A 25,090-nucleotide genomic window follows, 5' to 3' on the forward strand; every position below is an offset into this window, starting at 1 on the left:
GTTAATGATTTTGATATGGGGAATTTATCCAGGGTCCTAAATGTAATCACAAGTGTTAAATAAAAGAGAGACAGAGGGAGATTTGACTATAGAAGAGGGGAAGAGGTTGTGCTGATGGAGGGAGAGATGCAATGATGCACACTGAAGATAGCAGCAGGGGCCACAAGCCAAGAAATGCAGATGGCCACTACAGCTGTAAAAGGCAAGGAAACAGATTAACCACTCAAGACCTCCAGAAGAAATCACCTCAGTGGACACCATGACTTTGGTCCAGGGAAAGTGATTTCAGACTTCTGACCTCTGAAACCGTAAGAGAGGGAATTTGTTTTGTTTAAGCTACTAAGTTTATGGTAATTTATTACAGAAGCAATAGAAAACTAATTTTATATTATATATATATATATGTATATGTATATATAAATAAAAATAAATTATTAAGTGTCAGTTCCATACCTAGAAATCTATGCATTTAACAATATCTACCATTTAATAGGTATTTGTTAAATGTTAGCTTCCACACATTGGTTTTAAACCACATGAATATCTAACCTTGAAACTATAGTTATGATATGGTTTATGTTTGGAATATAGTACACTAATTTCAAATTTATGAAGATTTTGACAGATCAATAAGTACAAAGGGATGGATAACATATGTACCCTGACATAATATCTTAGGACTTCAACATGTACAATATGTTCAAAATACCTTCTTTGTTTCTACGTTTATCTTTAACTCAGCATTTTTGCCAAGTTTTGGAGAAAGATTAGAGATGTCCTTTTATTTTACTATATTACTGCAATGTAGGGCATATTTATCTTTTCATGTTAACATTACAGGTCAAATTTCCACTTTCAAGTGGAATGGAAAATATGTGAAACTCATAAAATCATATTCAGTGCAGTTTATAAATCAAGGTCTTTATGCTTGGTCCACATTAAACCATGACAGGATGCACTACTATATGCACAATAGGAGATGTACACAAGTACTTTAACTTTGGAATATTAAAATCTACAGGAAATGCCCAAGTCATTTCATGGGATTAGAGTATGGCTTTTGGATTTAAAACAAATTGGTTTTAAATCCCAATTCTTCTAACTTATCCTCTCTGTGGCAAGTTAAGCAAATTAGTTAACCTTCCTGGACCTCACTTACTCCATCTGACACTGAGATAATGGCAGCAATTAGCCCTCCAGTTTGTTCTACTGAGTCATTAGATTTCTAGTACATGGCACTGAGTCTGGCCCTTGGCATCCCTTAGTAAGTGACACCTACTCCTACAACTATGTAGAAAAGTTTGGAAATCAAACTTTATAACCAAGAGTTTTATAACCAAGCAACTCATTTTGGAATATCTCCATTCTCCTGGAAATCATATGGAAAAAAAAAGAAACAGTAAAAACTATATTTTCAGTGAAACTAGGAGACAGAGAAAACTCACAGACTTTCAGTTGCATATGCATTACAACAAAGGTGAGGCCAATAGAAGCTGGTGATTGTAAGGACTGAGTGGGGGGCAGAGTGGGGAAAGGGGTTCTAAGGGCTGGTTGATCTCAGAACTCTCCAGCAGATAGTTGCTTCCCATCTGAGTGGGGGCTACAGTGACCATAATTGAGATTGAGTGCCTCAAGAGTGCTGGGGGAAGAGAGACAAGGTTTGGAAAGTGTCCAAGAGGCCAGAGTTGGCAGATGGCAGACATGCCAGCAAGAAATAGTGTCTGAAAGTGTATCATAGTGAAAGGAAGGGCTGAGAAGGAGACTAGGAAATCCAGAGCTGGTAGGTAAAGGTCACCAAAACCAAGCTGGGCTCTGAGAGTCAGAGCAGTGCTGGCTATAGAAATTAACACATTATAAAACACTCCCTGTAGTGACAGAAGAGAGAGATGTGAGCTTTGAAACTCATAATGATGTCCTGTTGCATCCCTGTATCCTCTGCTTTGTCTCCTACTAGGAAGTCTAGAAAATTTACCCCATGTAAATGCAAGTAACAGTAAATGAGGAAGCTCTACCTGCACACGAAGATACCACAGAATAAATCCTGAATGAGAGGAATATTGATTCCTTTAAATAATAGGAAAACTCACCTAAAAATAATTTCAAAAATAAGAACTAAAAAAAGGAAAGAGACAAAAATTACAAAAGCTTGAAAAAGAACTTATAGTTATGTAGGAACATCACGGAGTACAAATATAAGAATTCCAAAAAAAAAAAAAAAAAAAAAAGGTAATCAGAAAACAGGTAGAGATAGCCTGAAAATAAGATGCCATGGGATGTAAATCAACAGAATTCAGAAAATGAACAGAAAAATATGTTAAATAAAGATGAAATTACAAGGAACATAGAATAACTGCTACAGAAAGCACAGCAAAGAACAGAGAACTAAATGAAAAGCAAGGTTTATAAGAACTGAAGTAAAAAAAGAGATTTAAAACAATAAGATAAAGTCTTCTTATAGAAATGGGAGATTACAAATTTGGGCGATAAAAATATAGACAGTGAGCCCAAAACATCTGTTTATAATAGAAAACAAGATTATTAAATAATATATAAATTATGACAAACCAATTAAAGAATCATACTTTGTAAAAAATGGGACATTGTAAACATAAATAATAATTACTACAGTGAATGGGAAAAAAAAACAAGTTTTAAAATGTTTATATCCATGAGTACTTTCTAACACACACATATACACACACACGCACACCCCCCTCATCACATTCATTGGTCAACTTTGGAGAATGTAAAGGAGTAAATTCATCACTTCGAAAATAAAAGTATTAAGCATTAGTCTGGCCTTTCTAGAACTCACTGTAACTTTAGGTACATCTTTATAAAGGCATTCTAGCTAACACACGAAAAAAATAATAATTTAATTAGAACACCATCATTTTGCAATCCTTAATGAAATAATGGAACAAGGGAAAGCCCATCAATGGCTCTTATTATGAAACAGAGTGCTACATATTCTGTGCTTTCTAACAACAGCACATCATCCCATTTATGAAGCTGTTTTGCTAAAAATGCAAATCAGAATCTAATGAAAGTTCTAGATTTAATCAAGAATTTGCATAAAATACAAGAGACAAGGGACCATATTAAACTAAACTACAGGGATTCAATTAGCAAAATCCAGATTGTGTGCAACAGTATAGAAGAAACCCTTCAGTTTTTTTCCCCAGAAAATAAACAGCAAGAAAATAAAGGAAAGAGAGGCATTCTATCAATAAAAAGAATTAGGGATATAACCTATTGCAATGTATAGGGACATAACCTATTGCAATGTATAGGCTACAATATGTATGATATTAAGGCATTCTACTTACTATGTAGGGGTGATAGGATATTCTTATTTTTAGAGTCTTGTTTTTAACTTAGAGGTTGTTAACTTGTTAACTTAGAGGTTGTTAACTTGTTAACTTGTTTTTAACTTAGAGGTACATTCAGAAATATCTACAGATGGAATAACATGATGACTGGGATCTGCTTCAAAATAATCCCAATAGGGTGAGATAGGGGATGTATTGGACATTTGTTAATAAAGTGGGTAGGGGGCACCCCCAGTGGCTCAGCGGTTTAGCGCCGTGTTCAGCCTGGGGTGGGATCCTAGAGACCTGGGATGAGTCCCAAGTCCAGCTCCCTGCATGGAGCCTGTTCTCCTTCTACCTGTGTCTCTGCCTCTCTCTCTCTCTCTCTTTCTCTCTCTCTCTCTCTCTGTCTCTCATGAATGAATAAAATCTTAAAAAAAAAAAAAGAAGAAGAAAGTGGGTAGGTGTACAGGGGAAACAATATTGAGGTCCATTATACTGTTTTCTCTCTTATTATTAAAATTTTCCATAATAAAATATGAAAATATTTCTAAAATAACTAATAAAAGGAACATACCTGAATGACATTTCTTTTAGGAATTTTATGGAAATTTTTATTTAGTTTAAGGAGATTTCCTTATATTCTTAGTTGACCCTGTTTTTATCACAAAATTGTAAAAATCTTTGTAAAAAGATTTTTCGGGCAGCCCAGGTGGCTCTGCAGTTCAGCGCCGCCTTCGGCCCAGGGCGTGATCCTGGAGACCCAGTATTGAGTCCCACATTGGGCTCCCGGCCTGGAGCCTGCCTCTCCCTCTGCCTGTGTCTCTGTTCCTCTCTCTCTCTTTCTCTGTGTCTCTCATGAATAAATAAATAAATAAAATATTTAAAAAAAAGATTTTTCTGCTTCTGTAAAGATGTTACTATTTTGCTTTTCTAAGCCACTTATGTGGACTTATATATTTATATGTCTTTTATATATTTTCCAAAATTGAATCATCTTTGATTTCTCAAACTCTTCAAGTCCAATACAAAGAACCCCCACAGAACTAAAAAAATTAAGCAGAAATAAGTCCAATATGTACATAAATTTCCAATATGTACATAAGTTGAGTCATCAAGGAAGACTGAAACAATTCAACACATATTCAAAACTATTATTTAAGAAAATAATCCTGAAATAAAAAAGATTTTAATATACATTTGAATGGCAACACCATGCACCTGATGAAAAATGATTCAGGACAGTAAATCTCAAGACATTTCCTGGTAAAATCATGAAGTATTAAAATGAGGAAATAATTCTTTGTTCATCTAGGTAGAATGCAAAGGTAAAGAAACCCAGGTTGGGATCATGTTTTTCAGCAGACCATTAAATGACAGAAGACAATGAACTAAGACTATGAGAGATTTTTAGAAAAGATTTATTTATTCATGAGAGACACAGAGAGAGGCAGAGAGAGGCAGGCTCCATGCAAGGAGCCCGATATGGGACTTGGTCCTGGGACTCCGGAATCATGCCCTGAGCCAAACAGATAGATACCCAACCGCTGAGCCACCCAGGCGTCCCAACGATGAGATATTTCTAAAGGAAAGTTTGAGTCAATACTTTTCTATCCGGGGAAGCTGTCCCTCAAAAAAATTTTTTTGTGACCCTCAAATATAATGACTACAGACAAAAACTTTTATACATTCAATAACCTAGGTGACATAATTTCTACGAGCCTTTACTGAGGAATAACCTAGAGGATAAGCTTCAGCCAACCAGTGATAATTAGGAGAACTTTGGGAAAAGCCTTGATAAATTTGTGTAACTGTATATCTAAGATTAAAAGAATATTTTGAAAAAGCATGCCAAAATAAGATTTAACTATTATATTTTCTGAATTTATGTATATTAAAATTAACAAAATTTGAAATAGAAAGGGGGAAAGAAGGAGGGAAGTAGAATAATCTTACAGATGACCTGTACAGAGGATGAGCTGTCCAAAGGACACATTATGCTGACAAACCAAATAAGGTATATGTAACCTCAGGAGAATCAGAGAATTCTATAGCAGAACAGCTGCTAGGAAAAAATATATTAAAGGGGTTAGTTAGGGATCCCTGGGCGGCGCAGTGGTTTAGCGCATGTCTTTGGCCCAGGGCGCGATCCTGGAGACCCGGGATGGAATCCCACGTCGGGCTCCCGGTGCATGGAGCCTGCTTCTCCCTCTGCCTGTGTCTCTGCCTCTCTCTCTCTCTCTGTGACTGTCATAAACAAATAAAAATTAAAAAAAAAAAGGGGGGGTTAGTTAACTGGACATTCACCAATGTGGTTTTTGAAAAATACAAATGTGAAGTGGTTTTTAAATTTAAAAAACCAACAACAAGAATTGAATTGATAATCAAAAAACTCCCAAGAAATAGAAGTCCAGGACCAGATGGCTTCACAGGTGAATTCTACCACACATTTAAAGAAGGGTTAATATCTACTCTTCTCAAATTATTACAAAATAAAGGAGAATAAACAAAACTTGTATATTCATTCTAGGAAATCAGCATTGCCCTGATACCAAAACCAAAGACACTACAAAAAAAAAAAAAAAAAAAAAAAGAAAGAAAAAGAAAAGAAAAGAAAAGAAAGAAAAAAAAAAGAGCGAGAGCGAGCGAGAGAGAACTACAGGCCAATACCCATGATGAACACAGATGCAAAAATCCTCAACAAAATATTAGCAAACCACATACAATAAATTAAGAGGATCATTCATCACAATCAAGTGAGGTTTATTATAGGTATATAAGGGTGGTTCAGTATTTGAAAATCAATCAATATGATTCATCTTAGTAGCAAAAGGAAAGATGAAACCATATGATCATCTCAATAAATGTCACAGAAAACATTTGACAAAATACAAATGATATATTCACTTGTATCCGTTCATGATAAGAACCCTCAACAAAATGGGTTTAGATGGAACATACCTCAACATAATAAAGGCCATATATGACGAACTCACAAACCCATACATGGCATCATCCTCAATGGTGAGAAACTGAAAGCTTTTCCTCCACGATCAGGAAAAAGACAAAGATATCCACTCTTACCACTTTTATTCAAAATAGTACGAGAAATCCTAGCTGTAGGAATCAGACAAGAAACTGAAGGCATTCAAATTGGTAAGAAAGTAATAAAACTGTTATTGTTTGCAATGACATAATACTACATTTAGAAAACCTTAAAGACCTTACCAAAAAACTATTAGAATAAATGAATTCAGTAAAGCTGAAATATACAAAGTTAATATTCAGAAATCTGTTGCATTTCTATATACTAATAACAAATTAGCAGAAAGAGAAATTAAGAAAACTATCCCATTTACAATTACACCAAAAAGAATAAAAGAGAAATTAAGAAAACTATCCCATTTACAATTACACCAAAAAGAATAAAATATGTAGGAATAAATTTAACCACAGCAGTGACTATAAGACATTGATGAGAGAGATTGAAGATGATACACACAAATGGAAAGGCATGTCATGGATTGGAAGAATATTTTTAAAATGTTCATACTACCAAAAGCAATCTAGAGTCAATGCAATCCCTATTGAAATACTAATAGCATTTTTAAAGAAATATAACAAATAATTCCAAAATTTGTATGGAACCACAAAAAGCCCTGAATAGCCAAAGCAATCTTGAGAAAGACGATCAAAGCTGGAAGTATCACAATCCCAGATTTCAAGAGCTACTACAATGCTATGGTAATCAAAACAGTATGGTCCTGGCACAAGAAGAAACATATAGATCATTGGAACAGGACAGAGAGTCCATTAATAAAACCAGTTATTTAGTCTATTAATTTATGACAAAGGATGCAAGAATATATAATGGAAATAAGACAGTCTCTTCAATAAATGGTGTTGGAAAAATTGGACAGCCACATGTAAAAGAATAAAACATAGACCACTATCTTACTGTATATACAAAAATTAACTCAAAATGAATTAAAGGGTGGCTCAGTGTTAGACTGTCTGACTTCAGCTCAGGTCATGATCTCAGGGTCCTAGAATGGAGTCCTGCATCAGGCTCTCTGCAGGGAGCCTGCTTCTCCCTCTGCCTGTGTCTCTGCCTCTCTCTGTGTGTCTCTCATGAATAAATAAATAAAATCTTTTTTTATTTAAGATATTTTATTTATTTATTCATGAGAGACAGAGAGAGAGAGAGAGAGCGTGCGAACCCGATGTGGGACTCGAATCTGGACTCCAGGATCATGCTCTGAGCCGAAGGCATATGCCCAACCACTGATCCACCCAGGCATCCCAAAAAGTAAAATCTTTAAAAAAAAAATGGGAATGTGAGACCCCAACCAAAAAATTCCTAAAAGAAAACATAGGTAAGAAAACCATTATGTTGTCCAGGCAACATGTTTAGCTTAAATATTTGCTTCTCCAAGATCCCTTGCCATGAGAGGTCCCCTTCTCAGACAGTTCTGGACAGTAAGGTATAAGTAGTAGTGTGTAGGGAAATACACTACTTTTCTGATATAGAAGATTTGTCTCTTTTCCCCAATGTATTTATTCAATCATTTATTTATTTTAGTATGGACTCATGGATATTTGTTTTATATTTTGGGTTATAAGCCAGTACTAATTTGTTATGGGTTATGCCATTTGTTCTGAAAGCAGTTTAGTTATAGAACATCTTGGGCCTCACTTAGGAGTTCAGCTTGGTGAGTACAGTAAAGACATGAGTCAAAGTCTGGAAGTAGGCATGACAGAAACAAGGGCAATCACATCTTGCTAGGGTGACAAACCCACTCAGATAACTGTTATTTGCTATTTTCGTAATGTCACCCACCCTCACTATGGCATATTTTGCTCTATAACTTGCACTCCTGTTCAAAATGTGTGATGCTCTTGGTCTCCAACAAGAGAGTGTCTGCCATTTAGTCAGGCTCACATTATTCATCATATTGGATTTATGGAGGGAAAAATATATCACGACTTTAACATTGCCACTTTACCCTATGCAATTATTTTACCACATTCCATTCATTAAATTAAAATAAAATAGAAAAAAAATAAAATAGAAACATTTATTTGGGCAAAAGAGAATTTTCCTGTGCCTCTCTCAAAATAACCCACCTGTATGCCACAGTGCTGCATATGAAGGGACCAATAAACACCCTGGGCACCGGTGTTTTCACAGTAGTGAGGGAGGAGAATGTCACTATTTCCTAAGGGAAGAGAATAAAGGTAAACATGTCACCAACTCAAACTCTGAGCAAGGTTAGGTTGAGGAAAGGAGGCTTCAAGGGCCGTGCAGAGACTAATCTCCGAGTCTTCTCATTTGAGATCACAGAAGTCCTGTCATTCCAGTTCACAGTGGGATCTGTGACAGAAGTTTCTCGGCATTCTGATAGCTTAGGGCACAATCAGCCAGACAGTACGGAGTACTCACGATGAGATACCTGCTGCTGAGAGTCCGCCCAGCTGTGATTTTATTTCCCTGTGTTTGGATAATACAATTTGTTCTACTACATCCACTGAAATAGACTGCCAGAGAAATGGCCAGTTTGAAAGAACACAATGAAAAATCAATATTCCCAATGCATCTGGAGATCGTGGCAGCAACAGGAACATATTTCCAAACAGCCATACCGAAACAGCAGTAAGTCAGGGGAGAGGATCTGGTCTCTCCAGAGGACTGTGACATCATTTCGCACGAACACAGGGAACTGTGGTGAGGAGGGCAGGTATGAGACTTGCACTGCAAAATCACAGATTTCTTGGAAAGACCCATTGTCAATACACTCCCCACTGCAGCCACCAGTCTTTCATTAATTTTCAATTATTCTTGTTTTAGTTTTACCTCACTGTTAATTTTCTGCTTGTACAAAGTATAAAGAAGCCACAATGTTTTCATTTTTAAATCCTAATATTAGTCAATGTATATGACCTTTAGGAAATGGGTTTGGCTTATAAGTAAAAAGTTTTGATCATTTTCCCTCTAATTATGAATGTAATTATACAAAATGCAGGAAGTTGTTATTGTCATATTTCTGAGAAAACTGTTAGTGACAGAATTTTCTTCCTTTTTTAACATTTCACTTCTGGCAGCCAAACTTTTTAGTAGAGAGAATTCTGTGTAGAATTTAGGTAGAGATAGGGATGAAAAATTCAGAGTTTGCAACGATAATTCACCTCATTAATTTCATCTACTTCCAAAGTATACCCAATAGCATTAATGTAGGAAATTTCTAGACAAAAACCTGGTTACATATATCTTATCTTTAATATGACCGAAATGATAGAGGAGCCTTAGCTTATATACCCTTCTATCATTCCTTTTTTTTTTTTTTTTTTTTGGAATGAACCTCTCAACTCCATCCCCACCATTATTCATGTTTCAAACATATTTCTCTAGATAAAACATAACTTTTAATTGCTCAACATATGGCAACAGTGTCACACTTTTCCATCACAGAAAGCCTTCCCTGATTTTTCGTGTGGAAAAAACTTACTTTATGATTTCCTATTTTCTTAAATAAAAAGGTATCACATCATTTAAACCATAAGAAAGAAAAACAAAAGAAAGACAAAACAAAATGAAATATATATTCTGGACTTTGTTAACATAATAATTGAAAAGAGATTCATTATAGTGATAATGTCTTATGTTTGGACAGTCCCCTCAGGAAAAATGTCACATTTTTGTAGTTCAAGGAGCAAGTGCTCTTGAGTAATTATTTGATTTGATTTGTTGGGCCTTTTGAATTATATAATTGTCTAAACTTAATACTATATATAGAACATTAATACTGTATATAGAACAAATTTCTGGCCCACGCATGTTAAGTCATAACTGAGTGGATTCTAGCCTAATTCATGGGCATGCTTTGTACAAACCCTAAATTTTGTTTTCTCTTGCCACAATTTTTTCTAAACTCATTCATTTTCTGATCTTCCATATTCTTTTAAGTTTACCCAAATCCTTTTTTTAAAAAAGCATGGAGTATAAGCATATAGATTAATATACAAAATATGATTAAGTGGTTAGTTCTATAGTAGTATTATATATGGATATACCCTATGTACTGGAATACTATACCTGTCAAGGTGCTTAGAATACTAATGACAAAGGGTGAAGTTACACTCTCATGAATGGAAAAATTATTACTCTTTATCCATTTCTTAAATTTCAACAAATCAACTTCCTCCATATTATGGAAACAATACACAAGGCAGGTGGCCATTATTCTCAATCTCTCATTCTTTTACATGATTTATATCTCATTGTCTCTGATGGAGACGAAATTCGCTTTAATCCTTGGATGATAACAGGGAAACCTGCTAGCTTCAGAAGGAATGTTCTCACAAGTCATCTCTAAAAGCTACTACCCAAAAAAAAAAATAAAAAAATAAAAAATAAAAAATAAAATAAAAGCTACTACCCTTGTATATGTCCCATTGTTTCAATTATCTCTTCCTGATTAACAATGTGGTCTGTTGATAGTGGTGTTAAACAGGAATAATAATTAAAAGTTAAAAAAAAAACAAAAAAAAAATTAAAAGTTAATTATTATTCCATTACAGTTTTAGGGATTGCCTTGAGCTCAGCTTGGCAGAGATTGACTTAGAATCTCTCATGATGTTGTACTTGAATGATGGCTGAAGCTGGAACCATCTCAAAGCCTTTCTTATATATCTAGTGGTTGATATTGGTTGTTGATTGGGACTTCAGCAGGGGCTAACAAGAGAAAAACCTACACATGGTCTCTCTATGTGGATTAGGCTTCTATATACTGTAGTACTTTGTTCCAAAAGGGAAGTATGCTCAGCAAGCCAGTTTGTTAGTTTTACAACCTTGTCTAATCTAGCCTCAGAAGTTATATAGCATCACTTCAGCTACATTCTCTTTATTAGATGTTGTTAACTAAGGCCCTTCTATATTCAAAAGGGAGTGAGGTGAGAAATTAGAAGTAATCTCTTGAGGGGCAGAGTGTCCAAGAATTTTCAGATGTATTTTTTTTTAAGATTTTATTTATTTATTCATGAGAAAGACACAGAAAGAGAGAGAGGCAGAGACATAGGTAGAGGGAGAAGCAGGCTCCATGCAGGAAGCCCGATTGGGGGACTCGATCCCGGAATTCCAGGATCACGCTCTGAGCCAAAGGCAAACGCTCAACTACTGAGGTATCCCTTCAGATGTATTTTATTTTTTTTAAGATTTTATTTATGAGAGAGAGAGAGAGAGAGAGAGGCAGACACAGGCAGAGAGAGAAGCAGGCTCCATGCAGAAGCCTGACGTGGGACTTGATCCCAGGACTCCAGGATCACACCCTGGTCCGAAGGCAGGTGCTAAAACCGCTGAGCCACCCAGGGATCCCCAGATGTATTTTAAAACCATGCACTCACCTGGTCTCTGTGATACTAAGACTTATCAGTCCAGTTTAAGATATTGACATTTCCCTTGGTAGGCTTTCTATATGCAGTGAGATGCCTTCTTCAGAGTTTCCTTCATGACTACATCACTGCAGCATACAACATAATGACCTGCAACTCCATATGTACTGCCATTATGCTTTATTCTAAGACACCATTGCTAGAGTCTTTTATTTTTTTTTTTTTTATGATAGTCACAGAGAGAGAGAGAGAGGCAGAGACATAGGCAGAGGGAGAAGCAGGCTCCATGCACGGGGAGCCTGACATGGGATTCAATTCTGGGTCTCCAGGATCGCGCCCTGGGCCAAAGGCAGGCGCGCTAAACCGCTGTGCCACACAGGGATCCCACTAGAGTCTGTGTTGACATTGCTTCAGGAGACAACAGGTTGTGCCCAGATTAATGAGACATTTTACTCTATGTTGCTGATGCTAAAGGATTCTTTGGATATGTTGGTTTCTAAAATCAATTTAGTTGTATAAAGACAGTCCTAATTCCACTGTTTTAGGTCCTTGCATTGCCACTCTTGACTGATACACAAAGTAAAGAAGACTCGCTGAAGACTGTGTACTGTTATGCTGACAGAACTAAACTGATTTCAAATTCAATTCAATTGTCGATCTGTCTGGTTGAATAGGTTCTGATTAAAAGACCAATTTATTCATGGTATTGTTCCAAGGCTCAAAAAATTTTGAGTGTCACTGTAGGCATGTGAGATCATTAGAGAGTCAATGGATTGACTTTTATAATTACTACCCCTTTATGACCAGGCTCAAAAATTTTTGAGTGTCACTGTAGGCATGTGAGATGATTAGAGAGTCAATGGATTGACTTTTATAATTACTACCCCTTTATGACCATGCTTCTGAGGAATTACTGCCTGGAATAGTATTCACTGCTGTTTGAAATCTGAAACCTTGAAAACATTCTATAATATAAACTTGCCATTGAAAAAAGACCCCAATTATTTCTATAGTTAGAGAAGTAAGGAGAATTACTGAAGTGGTAATACTTGCAGTATTTTTATTAAATGGATATTTAGGACAGATATAGTAAATATTTTGTGATCTGTTTATATGTGTATGTAAGCTAAATGAAATTAAGTACACTTGTGAAATCAACAATACTCCGTGGTTTGTATGTATAAATGAGTCATCTTCAAACGAATGTAACTTGATCATTCAATTGATACAAGCTGATTAACCTATTGTTAATCTAATATTTTTTAAAGATTTTATTTATTTATTCATGAGAGACACAGAGAGAGAGGCAGAGACACAGGCAGAGGGAGAAGCAGGCTCCATGCAGGGAGCCCGACGTGGGACTTGATCCCAGGTATCCAGGATCACAACCCTGGCTGCAGGTGGCGCTAAACCACTTTGCCACCCGGGCTGCCCTTGTTAACTTAATTTAATGTGTTATTTTTTTTAAATGTGTTATTTAAAACAATATTTATTTTTAACATTAAACTACAAGTTTTAAATCAGGTTGACATCCTACAGTATGGAATTTAATTTGCTTTAGTTAACATCATAAATAAAATTAAAGTAGAGGTAAATGGAAAGACATCTCATATTCATGGATTGGAAGAATTAATATTGTTAAAATGTCCATACTACCAAAAGTGATCTACAAATTTAATTCAATGCAATCTCTATCCAAATCTCAATGGCATTCTTAACAGAACTAGAAAAAAACAATTACTAAAATTCATATAGAATCACAAAAGACTCCAAAAAGCCAAAAGAATCTTGAGCAAGAAGAATAAATATAGAGGCATCACACTGATTTTGAAATACATCATAAAGCTATATGGTACTAGCATAAAGATGGACACATAGCTCATTGGACAGAATAGGGCCCAGAAATAAATCAATGTCTCCATACTCAATTAATATTCAATAAGGGTGCCATAAAAACAAAATGGCAAAACGGTAGTCTCTTCAATAAACTGTGTTGGGAAAACTGGATATACACATAAAGAGAGATGAAATTGAACCCTTAACTCATACCATATACAAAACACAACGTAAAATGGATTAAAGACTTAAACCTAAGACCTGCAACTGTAATACTACTAGAAGAAAACATAGGGGAAAAGCTTCTTGATATTGGTCTGGGCAATGATTTGGATATGACACTGAAAGCACAGGCAACAAAAGAAAACATAGGCAAGCGGGTTTGCATCAGACTAAAAGGCTTCTGCATGGCCAAGGAAACAAATGACAGAATGAAAAGGTAACCTACAGAATGGGGGAAAATAGCAGACCATATATCATATAAGTGGTTAATATCCAAAACATATAAGTAACTCAAACAGCTCAATAGCAGAAAAACAAATAACCCGATTAAAAAATTACCAAGTAAAGGATCTGAATAAATACTTCTCAAAAAAAAAAAAAACATACAAATGACCAATAGGTATATGAAAAGGTGCTCAATTTCACTAATGATCAGGAAAAGGGAAATTAAAACTACAATGAGACATCACCTAACACCTGTTAGAATGGCCATTAGCAAAACAAAAAATAACAAGTGTTGGCTACAATGTGGAACAAAGGGAACCCTTGTACACTATTTATGGGAATGTAAATTGTTAAAACCATTATACAGTATATGAAGGTTCCTCAAAAAATGAAAAAATATTGATAGACTGAGCACTGGGTGTTATACTATATGCTGGCAAATTGAATTTAAATTAAAAAAAAATAAAAAGTGAACCACAATGCCACTTCTGGGTATATATACAAAAGAAATGAAATCAGTATCTTGGGGCACCCGGGTGGCTCAGTTGCATAAGCATCTGCCTTCAGCTTAGGTCATGATCCCAGGGTCCAGGGATCGAGCCTCACATCAGGTTCCCTGCTCAGCCTGCTTCTCCCTGTCCCTCTGCCTGCTGCTTTCCCTGCTTGTGCTCTTTCTCGCTGTCAAATAAGTAAAAAAAGAAAAAGAAAAAGAAAAGGAAACCAGCATCTCAAAGGGGTTATCAGCACTCCAATTTTCACTGCAGCGCTATTCACAATAGCCAAGATATGGAAGAAACCTAAATTTCTACTGGCAGATGAATGGATAAAGAAATGTGGTAAATATAATATTTCTGTGTGTGTATGTATTAAGAAGGAAATCCTGCCATTTGTGAAAATAGTGTAATATGCAAGACACAAAAAGACAAATACTGCCTGATCTCATTTACATATGGAATATAAATAATCAAACTCATAAAAACAGAGAGTAGAACGGTGGTTGCTAGGGGGAGTTAAAAACAGGGAGGTGATGGTCAAAGGGTATAAATTTTTAGTTATGCAAAATGTGACCAAAATTAACAATACTGTATTATATACCTGAAATTTACTAAGTGGGTAGATCTTTAGTGTTCTTTTACCATACACACAAAAACAAAACAAGAAAATGATAACTATGTGAGGTGATGGATATGTTTATTAGCCTAACTGTGATTATTTCACAATATATAAGCCTACAAAAACATCAAGTTGTGTACTTTAAATACATAAAATTAAAAATATATATATAAAATTTTTATTTGTTAATTGTAACTCAATAAAACTGGAAGAAATTAATATATTCGATTTCAAAGACAACTCAATTTCATTTGCTTAGCACATCTATATGTAATTTCCAACAGAGGAGCAATTTCCCACTGTGTTAAATTTTGAAATGTATTTAAAAAGGATAAAAAAAATACCAGCACTTTATAGTCACTTGCTGGCGAAAAGTGCCTCTGAAATTATTTATGAAGTGGGAAATATGAGATTTTAATAACATGGACTATAAACCAGTTTCTGGTAACATCTAGCATTTGTATGACATTAGGGGATATTTAGTGTGTAAATATGTTAAATAGCATACTTTGTGTTATGTTAGCACTTTTATTAAAGACCCTAGAGCATTTTAAATAGGCTTATGAAAATTTTCAATTCTCTCTTCTGATTAGGGCAATGCTCAAATTTCATACCTAGTATTTCCTTCATAGTTCTATAATAGTTACAGTAGAGAGGCACCAGGGTTGCTCAGTGGTTGGGCGTCTGCCTTTGGCTCAGGGCATGATTCCAGTCCTGGGATTGAGTTTCACATCAGGCTCCCTATAGGGAGCCTGCTTCTCCCTCTGCCTATGTCTCTGCCTCTCTCTCTGTCTCTCATAAATAAATAACAAAATTAAAAAAGAATAGTTGCAATAGAGAATTATATGGTAAGTGAATCTGACTGTTGACTAGAAAAATAGATTTATTAAGAATGACCATAGACTAGAAATTTTTAATAAATCAAAAAATATACATATAAACCATGTATTATCACCATCTGTTCTTTGACCCTAAAAGATAAATCAAGTCTCTAGGGATGGAAAGCTTTTGTATAGTGCTCTGTCAGAGTTTACAGTCATATATTCTACTACTAATGAAAACAATCAGAGGACCTCTACCACCACCCCAAACACTCAGAGTCAATAGAACATGTTAAGGTACACAATTTCAGAAATCACAGTGTTCTTTCTGGTTGCTGTTTTGCTCTCACAAATTGACACTATTAACACAATTTCTTTATCAATCAGTTCTCTCTGAACTAACAGGTTAGTCTCTTTATGGCTTCCACTGTGAACTACAATTAATTTAATTTTTACTATGCATTCATTTGTCTGAGGGGTGATTGTAACTGGTTATGGGAAGACCTAGGTAAGATTAATTTTCTTTCTTTTGAGATTAAAATTTTCTTTTTTAAATAAAAATAAACAATCAAAACTCCATCCTGTGCTATACACAGCTCTTCTGACTGCCTGACATTGATCTGAGGAAAGAAGAGAAGGGGTGTCAACATTGAAAGGGCCTCCTCACTTTCTTCCGCCACTTCAGTTTGGCTTCTCCTTTGGGTAGTGTGCTGTTGGGCTTAGAGGCTGCAGTGGCCCCAGGGCCAGGCTGAGGAGCTGCAAATAATTTCCCATTGGACATCTAGCCTGGGATTACTTGAAAGATCCTGCTCAAGAAATCCTGAAAGTCAGCAGGAGGGGCATCTGGGGTTTCTCTCTGCCGACCACTGGTGCCTGGAATCTGAGAACCAAAGGAGATGTGATAGGGGACTCTGGGTATCTGGGGAAATTCCCACATGCTGGCATCCAGCCCATTCTGTGATATACACCTTTCCATCCATCAGTGCAAAATAGGTGATCTTGAGGCCCAACATGCTTGACTCTGCCCAAAAGTCTCCTTCCTCAGCAAGATGCAGTCCATTACACTCAGCACAGTATCTGGCACTCTTAGGTTCCCGGTCAATTTCAATCCTTCTATGCATTCCTTGGTATCGGCTGCACATCACAGTATTCATTTCTTCTTTCTTCTTCTTTCTTCTTTTCTTTCTTCTTTTTCCTCCTCCTCCTCCTCCTCCTCCTCCTTAGGTTCCTGGTCAATTTCAAACCTCCTATGCATTCCTTGGTATCGGCTGCACATCACAGTATTCATTATTTCTTCTTCTTCTTCTTCTTCTTCTTCTTCTTCTTCTTCTTCTTCTTCTTCTCTTCTTCTTCTCTTCTTCTTCTTTCTTCTTCTTCTTCTTTCTTCTTCTTCTTCTTTCTTCTTCTTTCTTCTTCTTTTCTTCTTCTTTCTTCTTCTTCTTCTTTTTTTTTTTTTTCTCCATTGCTTCTTTGAGGTCATCCTGCAGCTTGGACAGAAATTCATTCACTGACCAGCTTAGCTCATTCTCTACCATTCGTTTCATTTCATATTCTTTCCACCTTTCAGGGTTGCTGACAAAGTCCCAAGCTGCCCACAAAACCTTGAAGGCCTCCTCAGCCCGGGGATGATGATTTTTGTCAGTATGAACATCATTGCCAGCTGCCTATAGGCCTTCTTCAGTTCAACATCTGATGCTGTGGCTTCAACCCCCAACACATGAAAAGGGTTTAGCTTATCCTCAGAAACCCCAGCCATGGTCAAGAGTCGAGCTACTTCTTCTTAAGGCTGGCAGTTGTGACCACCAGCTACAGGTGCATTCTCCTGCCTGTTAGTCCTTGGCTTGACCCAAGGCAACTCCAGCCAACCCTACTGAAACATTTTTACCAACTGCTGCAATGGCCTGCTATCTCTTAACAGAATCAGGCAATGCTGCAAGGTGGGAAAACCCAGCCAAAAAAAGAGCCAACTGGCTTTACCCCTCCAGCCTAACCGGTCATCCAGTCCCACCAAACTGTAGACAGCCCAACAAGAGGGCCAGAACCAGGAGTAGCAAAGCACCAGTAGCCTAAGACAACAGGTGAACAGCCCTGCCCCATAGCAACATCGTTGGCTCAAAAATTGGAACATCACCTGGGCCCAGGCCCTCAGCCGCCCTGCTCAGACTCCCAACCAGACTCGAAAAAGGTCCACATCACTGCCTTTCAGCTGCTTGCATGCATAGATGAGATGGTCACAAGTTTCCAAGTACTCTACCACCAATACCAGCAGTTCAATCAGCCACCAGAAGCCTGCCTGTCCAAGCTGACACAGTTCTTCTGCTCCCCATAATCCCAGGTCTCTGCGCTTATCTGTCTGACTTTGTTTCTGGCCCAGCCGATGTGGGCCAGAGGATCTGGGATCTCTGCATCCACCTCCCGAGTATCCTCCTTGGTCAGAATGTGGTGCCGCTGTTTCTGGGTTGGAGGTTTCTTCCCACTGGGCACACGTGAAAAATCACTGGGGAACTTAAGAGGTTCCTCCTCATCATATTCCTCTTCCAACTCTTCATCTTCCCCCCTAAACTGGAGAGGTACAATGGTGGCAAAAGTTGCTAGAAGAGCTATCTCCTCCCTCAGAGTAAGGTCCTTCAGGGATTCCAGGAGTTCCCTGGCAGTTGCAAGCAGATGGAATGAGAAGAAAAGAAGGGTTCCGGGATCCCTGGGTGGCGCAGCGGTTTAGCGCCTGTCTTTGGCCCAGGGCGCGATCCTGGAGACCCAGGATCGAATCCCACATCGGGCTCCCGGTGCATGGAGCCTGCTTCTCCCTCTGCCTGTGTCTCTGCCTCTCTCTCTCTCTCTCTCTCTCTCTCTCTGTGACTATCATAAATAAATAAAAATTAAAAAAAAAATTAAAAAAAAAAAAAGAAGGGTTCCCATCTTCCTGGTACCCAGCCTCATTCTCTCTTGAGAGTTCCTGATCCACTCTTGACTCTTCTTCTGAAGATGCCTCACTCTGATCAGGGTCTTCTCCATCCCTGGGGGTCCAGGACCCTTTGGGGGGCCATGGCTTGGATTCAACCAGTGGGCTGCATGTACTTGGGACTAGAGTGCTCTATGAGGCAGCAGGTACTATTGGGAGCAGGCCTCCCTGAGTCCTGAGAATGAAAGTATTTCAGGGTCCACAGAGGATAAGGTAAGGCTGAGAGGAGGACTAATGCTTTCACTCTCCATTGAAAAGGTCACATCTGGGGATCCCTGGGTGGCGCAGCGGTTTGGCGTCTGCCTTTGGCCCAGGGCGCGATCCTGGAGACCCGGGATCGAATCCCACGTCGGGCTCCCGGTGCATGGAGCCTGCTTCTCCCTCTGCCTATGTCTCTGCCCCCCTCTCTCTCTCTCTCTCTGTGTGACTATCATAAATAAATAAAGAAAAAAAAATATTTAAAAAAAAAAAAGAAAAGGTCACATCTTGGGGTGCCTCTCCCTTCAAACTTAAACAAGACTCTAGGAACTTGGCCTTATAATGGGCTCTGACAGAGGGAAGCCCTGAAGAGCTTGATAAAAGGGGCTCACCGCAGCTCTCAAGCCAGCAGATGCTGTGGTGGATCAATTGCAATCAGTAACTTGTCACCACTGGAGACCAAGTTGAGGTCCAATTGTTCTGACCAAATTAAGAGATAAGATTACTAACTGAATCAGAGACTTCAGCCATGACTGTGAGCAGGGTTAATCACACCCAATGTTTACAAAGAATCTTATCCCAGAGACTAGAAGAATAGAGAGTATCAAATCTGAGGACTTTGGCTTTTTGTCATGTCAGGGAGATAAGTTAAAATCCTTCCCTCTTTTACCCTGGTACCATCTTCAGGAAGGAAGGAAGGGGAAGGGAAGGCTCTCTGAAAGATTAAATATTTTCTTCAAAATTTGATGATGTGCATTGTCTGCATATCTGAATGATGCTCCTCAATATTTTTGGATCACACTATCTTCAAACAAAATTGAATATTTAGTGATTTTTTTCTCCATTGACAAGTGGTGGGAAGGGTGGTCTTTGAATGACAAAACAAATTACATTTTATTTTGACTGACCATGCCAAAAGAGTATAGAAAGTGCTTCCTTAAGTTTATCTCTTTGGCAATGGTTCCTCCTAATTTCTTCTCTGTTAAGTAGGTAAGGGATCCCTGGGTGGCTCAGCAGTTTAGCACTTCCCTTCAGCCCAGGGCGTGATCCTAGAGTCCCGAGTTCGAGTACCGAGTTCGAGTACCGTTTCAGGTTCCCTGCATGGAGCCTGCTTCTCCCTCTGCCTGTGTCTCTGCCTCTGTGTGTGTGTGTCTCTCCATGAATAAATGAATAAAATCTTTTTAAAAAATACTTATTAAGTAGGTCAGTGAGAAAGAGAGAGAACATTACAGGATCCTTGTGTTTCTGACATAGTTTATGCAGTGGAATTGATGTGCAAATGTCTACTTATCTTAAGATAAAAGATTAAGAGAAGGAGCTCTAAGCTGCATCTTCAAAATACAAATCAGTTTTTAAAAATATTTTGTTTATTTGAGAGAGAGAGAGAGAGAGAGAGAGAATGAGTGGGGGGGAGGGGCAGAGGTAAAGGGAGAAGCAGACTCCCCACTGAGTAGGGAGCTGAAGGCAGATGCTTACCATGACCTGAGCTGAATGCAGATGCTAACCTGACTGAGCTACTCAGGTACCCCACAGATTAGTTTTTAATCAAAGTATAGTCTACTGAGTGTTTACAGCTGTAAATAAAATAGTAAGTGTTCACCCTGGTTATTGGCCTGTTCAGGCCTATTTCTTCCTGTTCCAGTTTTGGTAGTTTGTGGCTTTCCAGGAATGCGTCCATTTCTTCTAGATTGCCTAATTTATTGGCGTATAGCTGCTCATAATATGTTTTTAAAATCGTTTTTATTTCCTTGGTGTTGGTAGTGATCTCTCCTTTCTCATTCATGATTTTATTAATTTGAGTCTTCTCTCTCTTCTTTTTAATAAGGTTGGCTAATGGTTTATCTATCTTATTAATTCTTTCAAAGAACCAACTCCTGGTTCTGTTGATCTGTTCCACAGTTCTTCTGGTCTCGATTTCATTGAGTTCTGCTCGAATTTTAATTAACTCTCTTCTTCTGCTGGGCGTAGGGTCCATCTGCTGTTTTTTCTCTAGCTCCTTTATGTGTAAGGTTAGCTTTTGTATTTGAGTTCTTTCCAGTTTTTGAATGTATGCTTGTATTGCGATGTATTTCCCCCTTAGGACTGCTTTTGCTGCATCCCAAAGATTTTGAACGGTTGTATCTTCATTCTCATTAGTTTCCATGAATCTTTTTAATTCTTCCTTAATTTCCTGGTTGACCCTTTCATCTTTCAGCAGGATAGTCCTTAACCTCCACGTGTTTGAGGTCCTTCGAAACTTCTTGTTGTGATTTAGTTCTAATTTCAAGGCATTATGGTCTGAGAATATGCAGGGGACGATCCCAATCTTTTGGTATCGGTTCAGACCTGATTTGTGACCCAGTATGTGGTCTATTCTGGAGAAAGTTCCATGTGCACTTGAGAAGAATGTGTATTCAGTTGAGTTTGGATGTAAAGTTCTGTAGATATCTGTGAAATCCATCTGGTCCAGTGTATCATTTAAAGCTCTCGTTTCTTTGGAGATGTTGTGCTTAGAAGACCTTGATAGAAGCGCGAACTCTTCTCACTGTAGCATTCCAGCCGTTCTCTCTTTAAATCTCAGGCCGAATTTGTAGATTTTCAGGATGATTTGAAGGTTATCTAGGTAATTTGGTGGGGACAGGTGATTTGGGGACCCTACTCTTCTGCCATCTTGCCCCTCCTCTTCCAATAGTAAGTGTTCAGTACAAGATATCATCATCAGTGTGAAATCTGTCCTCTCATGTTCCCTGTCCAGTCTGTTATATATTAAACCAGATCTCCACCATTATTTTAAGTGATATTGTCAGGCTTTCATGTCTATCAGTCTATTAGATCTTTTTTGGTTTCACTAGTGTCTTCCTGGCTTGGACCACACATGCAGTTGTGTTAATGACGAAAATCAAATTTTGTGCCCTATGTTGACATTCTCCAGAGAAGAACCATCAAAAACATCGACAGTCAATAAAGTGAAATTTGTTGTTGCAACATGGGAGACTAAATCAGGAGGACCAGTGAGATACTCCATTAATAAGGATTTGGGGGATTTTTCTAGGATTTGAATTTATGCTGATCGATTTAGGGATGCCCTCAAAAAGTGAATGTCTGTTCTGGGATGCATTAAGAAAGCAAGAATAACTTGAAGATTGCGTCATTACAATTTCCTAAGTGGCAGGAGGAAAGGAGTGGGACTGAAGTCATCAATGGGAAAGAAGCAATAATTACCTATGTTAGCTGAAAGAAGGGGATGTTTGTGGTTGCATGATGACAGAATTCTTGTGTTTGTTCTTGTCTTGTTCAATCACAGTCTGATGATATTCTGTGGTTTTACCTTCAGTTGAGGAGTATCATGGTCTAGCTAGAAACAACTACATCAACTACTAGCTATCTTCTCTCATGGTTCTTATTTTCTTTTTCACATGGAGACGATCATGCTCTGCACTACCAGGTCTGTCATGCCAATTACCAAGCTTTTCAGTCAAGACTTGATCAGGGGATCCCTGGGTGGCGCAGCGGTTTAGCGCCTGCCTTTGGCCCAGGGCGCGATCCTGGGGACCCGGGATCGAGTCCCACATCAGGCTCCCGGTGCATGGAGCCTGCTTCTCCCTCTGCCTATGTCTCTACCTCTCTCTCTCTCTCTCTCTCTCTCTCTCTCTCACTGTGTGCCTATCATAAATAAATAAAATTAAAAAAAAAGACTTGATCAGAAGAAAATCATGATCATTTACTTTGAAAATCCACTAAAAATTAATATTTCTTTTTTTCAGATTTTATTTATTTATTCATAAGAGACACAGAGAGAGAGAGAGAGGCAGAGACAAAAGCAGAGGGAGAAACAGGCTTCCCGCAAGGAGCCTGATATGGGACTCGATCCGGGATCCTGGGATCATGCCTTGAGCCAGGCAGATGCTAACCCACTGAGCCACCCAGACATCCTTAAATTAATGTTTTCTAACCTCAAGTGCTCCTTCACTGCTCCTCTACAATAAAAAAAAATACACTTCTTGCTGAATTTCTGTTATAATGACCATGGAAGCCGTTTCAAACTCTTCATGTACTCCACAGGGTATAATTTAATCACAGCACCTCTTACTCTTGATAAATGAATACACCTACAAACTAGTTGAAAGATTGAGAACATTAAAGATCCTCTAATTATGTCCTCTCCTCATGGCCACTAAATTTCCCTGTGAATTCTAGTTTTTCTTCCTCTCTTTCAAGAAGAGAAGGATTGCCATATTCCTGTCAGATCAACTGAAGCTTCTGATTCCATGCCATCTAATCACTTGTGTGACAATGTCCAATCAGGGATTTCTTCTCTGACCACCATCTTAATTGTGTTCTTTTATTTTCATGTATTTATTATGGACTAAATGGTTTTGTGCCTTCTTCCCCCAAATTCATATGTTGAAGCCTAACCTCCGATGTAACTATTCAGAAATAGGGCCTTTGCAAAAGTAATTAAACTTAAATGAAGCCATAAAGGTGCAGCCCTAATCCAATGGGATTTTTATTCTTATAAGAGTGAGAGGAGAAACCAGAGTTCTCTCAACCAACCAAGGACACAGCAATAAAGCAGTCTTCTGTAAGCTAGGAAGAGAGTCTAACCAGAACACAACAATGATGGTACCATGATCTCAAACTTCCAGCCTCCAAACTTTGAGAAAATAAATTTCTGCTGTATAAACTACCCAGTCTGTGGTATTTTGTTATGCAGCCTGAACTAAAACATACTAAGTAACTGTGTCCCTCTATACACATATATTCTCATCTTTCTCCCAACTAGAAATTAGCTAACTTATTCTTCCTTGTGTGCCCATTTTTTTAAAGATTTTATTTTTATTTATTTTTTATTTTTATTTTTTGAGAGAGAGAGAGACAGAGAGAGAACATGAGCAGAAAGAGGGAGAAGCAGACTCTCCACTGAGCGAGGCTCAATCCCAGGATCCCAAGATCATGACCTAAGTCAAAGGCAAATGCTTAACTGACTGAAACACCCAGGCGCCTGTATTCTCATTTTTATTAAGACTCACTTACTCTCCTTTCCTTCATTTATTGTTTTTATTTTGGAAAATTTTTAAGGATCAAAAAATTAAGAAAAAATAGAACACTGTGTTTTTACCACCAGGAATTAATAAATATTTATGCTCTGTATGTTTAAGATATTTTAATATCTTTAATATCCAGTGTCCTGGAATTGACATTTTGTAATTCTTACTGCCAAAATTGTCTTGGCTGAAGGTCAATATATGTTATAAATATCTATATAATAATACAAAAGCAACTAAGTTCTTTATTGAAATTTCATTTTTTCTTTTATAATTATTTAGATCACTAAGTCACTATAGTCTAAATTCTGATTCTTCCCTCCAGACAAGTACTTTAAATACTAATTATTTTATTATTATTATTATTTAATTTATTTTATCTCTCACAGTGGTACTTTGTATGGAAAATGTCAATATCCAAGTCTTACTCTATTATTTCATGCAGAAGCTATTCTAATATTTTTCTTATTAGCCTTCAAGATCTAATTCCAAATCATTTTTATGTGAAATTCACATAATACAAAATTAGCCATTTTAAAGTGAAAAACTAAATATGATTTAGTGCATTTAAATGCTGTACAACCACAAATTCTATTTAGTTCCAAAACAATTTTATCACCCTTAAAGTAAACAAGGAACCATTAAACAAATCTTATCATTCCCCCTCTGCCTAGACTCTGGCAATCACTAGTATGATTTCTGTTTTAATGAATATCTATTTTGGATATTTCATATATATGGAATCACACAGTATGTGATCTTTTCTTTCTGGATTCTTTCACTTAGCATAGTATTTCAGAGGTTCACTCATGTATCTATGTATCAGTACTACAGTCTATATATGGCTGAAATAAACATTTATTATATACATAATTAATAATATGTATTTCACAATGTATTTATGTGTTCAGCTGTTGATGGATGATTTCAATGTGTCTCAGTGTATATATTTCTGAGATTAGACTACTTGGTTTTTGTTGAGCTCTTAGATGG

The 25,090-nt window shown here is 37.4% G+C and overlaps 1 pseudogene; it reads right to left on the bottom strand.

Annotated features, from left to right (window-relative positions):
• Positions 1–15,525: 15,525 nt before the first annotated feature.
• LOC140627288 (dnaJ homolog subfamily C member 14-like) lies at positions 15,526–19,236 on the bottom strand (annotated as a pseudogene).
• Positions 19,237–25,090: the final 5,854 nt, after the last annotated feature.

Source organism: Canis lupus, chromosome X (genome assembly GCF_048164855.1).
Source record: "Canis lupus baileyi chromosome X, mCanLup2.hap1, whole genome shotgun sequence".
NCBI lineage: Eukaryota > Metazoa > Chordata > Mammalia > Carnivora > Canidae > Canis > Canis lupus.